The sequence below is a fragment of the Neophocaena asiaeorientalis genome, unplaced genomic scaffold (assembly GCF_003031525.2).
Source record: "Neophocaena asiaeorientalis asiaeorientalis breed wild unplaced genomic scaffold, Neophocaena_asiaeorientalis_V1.1 scaffold256, whole genome shotgun sequence".
Taxonomy (NCBI): Eukaryota; Metazoa; Chordata; class Mammalia; order Artiodactyla; family Phocoenidae; genus Neophocaena; species Neophocaena asiaeorientalis.
The window spans coordinates 2,343,361-2,346,516 of NW_020185324.1; the positions used below are offsets into that span (position 1 = coordinate 2,343,361).

General features: G+C 36.3%; 1 non-coding gene across 1 annotated transcript; it reads left to right on the top strand.

The window, feature by feature from the left end:
• Nucleotides 1–1,645: 1,645 nt before the first annotated feature.
• On the top strand, nt 1,646–1,752 carry LOC112392554 (U6 spliceosomal RNA). The gene has a single exon (XR_003001708.1). It is a non-coding gene; the product is annotated as a U6 spliceosomal RNA (small nuclear RNA).
• The last annotated feature ends 1,404 nt before the right edge of the window (nt 1,753–3,156 follow it).

A 3,156-nucleotide genomic window follows, 5' to 3' on the forward strand; every position in this document is an offset into this window, starting at 1 on the left:
CAGAGAATACTTACCCTCTTGGGTGGATAATTGCCTGTTCTCAGCTTTCTACCACATCGTTTCAAAGAAGTGGGACTTCTCAAGTCTCTGGAATTCCTCAACAACTACTTCATATCTCTCTCCCTCTTTGGGAGTTGGTTGAGCACGCACTCTTTTCCTTCTTTTCTATTATCTTTCTTTCTTCTCAAGTTTTGCTTTACCTTTATTGAGTTTTAGTTAATCTTTCCTTGCATTACTAAGAAAACTAAACTCTGGCCAGGTACTTTGGAAAGAATGTCTGTGGAAATCATGAAATGCTTCCGCTTAATCCACTATGATTAATTTTTCTATAAGTATTTTGAGTCTAGTAGGCTTGTTTTTATAGCAGTTACTGAAAAAGGATATCTGTCAGGCATACCATATTTTTATTGTAGATACCGTTGTTAATGAATTGAAGTCAGCATATCACTTTTCAGTTTTAAAGTGGTAGGTATCAAATGAATAACCAGAAACAAAACTTGTCAGTTGTGTCTGGAAAGCCATTGTTAAACACACACTAAATAAAATTAAGTGCCTCACTTTCAAAGAGATGGCTCAGTTTTTTTAAACCCATCACCTAGTCTTACCTCACACAGAAACAAAATAAAGTCATATTCCTTCTTGTAGTATGCAGGGCTCTTGAATAAACAATGACTTGATGTCCAATTAGAAATGTAAGAAATCATAATCCATTTTTGGGTGGACTTTTTAGTTATGTCTAGATGCATAGGCGGGGAGAACATTTATTTTGAAGTCAGACAGAACTGGATTTAAATACAAGCTCTTCAGTTTATTATTTGTGTGACAGTGGGCAAGTCCCTTATTCCTTTTGAGGATTCAGTTTCCTTATCTGCAAACACTTCTCACGACCAAGTTGAAGGTGAAAACTGAAAACACTGAATTGTCTATACCTTTCTAGCATTTTGCTTTACTCCACAAGCCATGAGTGAAAAAAGCCAGTCACAAAAGGGCAAACGTTTATTATTCCACTCGTATGAGGTCCTTAGAGGAGTCAAATCCATAGGGACAGAAATTAAAATGGTGGGTCAGGGGCTGCGGGAGGGAGAAATAGAAGTTGTATTTTAACAAGTAAAGAGTTTTAGTTGTGCAAGATGAAAAGAGTCCTGAGGCTGAATGGTGGGAATGGTTGCACATTAATGGGATTGTACTTAAAGCCACTGAATTACACACTCAAAAATGGTTTAAAATGGTAAATTTTATATTATGTGTATTTTATCACGATTTTTAAATACATATATATTTTGTATAGACACACACACACACATACATGAAAATCATGTCTCCCTAAGTTATCAAATGAATAAAACTCCTACATTGCATATTTAATTCTAAACACAGCTCAAGACTCTTTTTTTAAAAAGTTTTATTGGAGTATGGTTGATTTAAAATGTTGTGTTAGTTTCAGGTGTACAGCAAAGTGATTCAGTTATACATGTACATATATTATTCTTTTTCAGATTCTTTTCCCATATAGGTTATTACAGAATGATGAGTAGAGTTCCCTGTGCTATAAAGTAGGTCCTTGTTGGTTATCTATTTTATATATAGTAGTGTGTGTGGAGGTTGGGATTAACATACACACACTACTATATATAAGACTCCTCTTGTGCTCGCTTCGGCAGCACATATACTAAAATTGGAACGATACAGAGAAGATTAGCATGGCCCCTGCGCAAGGATGACACGCAAATTCGTGAAGCGTTCCATATTTTAAAAAAAAAAAAAAAAAAAAAAGACTCCTCTTGATCTAGTTAATTCTTCGACATCATGTATATCCAACAAGGTTGTAAATACCTTGAGGTCCTGAGCTACACTATATGCTTCTTGAGTTTTGGTTTTCCTACAGCATCTCATGTTATGCCCCCTACACAGGGAGGGGTTAGTGAGATGAAGAGATAAACTGAACCAAATAGGTGGAACAGTCTTATAATGACGAAAGGGAACTTTTTTTTTTAACATTAGGTGAATTTATGGGTTGATTGCCCCTAACAATAGAGTTAATTGTGAAATATTACATTTTATTCAGTTTAAAGGGAACTTTCAATGAAGAAATCCTCTAAGGAATGATGAGGGTGGGGTTAATTCTCTGTGGTGGGTAGAATAATAGCTCCGCAAAGATGTCCCTATCCTAATCCTTAGAACCTGTGAATATCTTACTTTAAATAGCAAAAGGGATTTTGCAGATATGAATCAGATATCTTAAATTATCTGGTTAAGTCCAGTCTAATCACATGAGCCCACTTAAGACTTCCAACTCATAGAATTGTAGGGGAATATATTCGTGTTTTTTTAAGCCATAAAGTATGTTGTCACTTGATATAAAAGCAACAGAAAAATACTACTCTTCCCCTTGAAAGCTCTTAAACTTAAGGAGAGGAGAAGAGATAGAAGAAAGGTGACATAAGGGACCAGACACACTCATGAATATGTTTTTTTGTTTGTTTGTTTTGTTCATTTTGTTTGTTTGAATTCTTGGAAGTTCAACTAGGAGCTCAGTGTCCTAAAATGACAAGAAGGAGGAATCAGAGATCTGCCAACAGCAGAACCCAAGAAGAGGTCAGTGTCCTAATCATGAGGTCAAACTAATGGTCCATAGAGGAAAAGCCCCACTTTCATAGGGACCTCGGAAGCTAAAAGCCCTTGTTGAGCTGAGGTCTAGGAAAGAAGTAGGGTAAAATGTTACGAGCCTAGGAAAGATGGCTTGGCTTAGTCCCAGAACTATTACTTGCGAACTTTGTGAATTTGGGCAAGTCCCCCAAACTGCTCTAAGCTTCAGTTTCCTCACCTGTCAAATGATAATATTAAACGTACTTTACCAGTTTGGGTGCCATGAAGCTTATGCGTACAAATCCTCAGCACAAGTCTGTGCACACGTTATTAAATAACCACTAGCTATTTTTAGTTATTATTCTTTTTGGAAAAGAATTGCAATTCCTGAACTCCAGCAAACTAAAATAGGGTAGCCACAGGGGGTTAATTTTTTGATCAATCAAAAGATTTCACTATGTATCAGATACTGCATCAGGCACTGGAGATAGAGCAATGAATAAAACAGGCGCAGTCCTGCCCTCACTGAGTTTACAGTCTCTCAAACAAGAGTATGTTTTTTTAAATGAT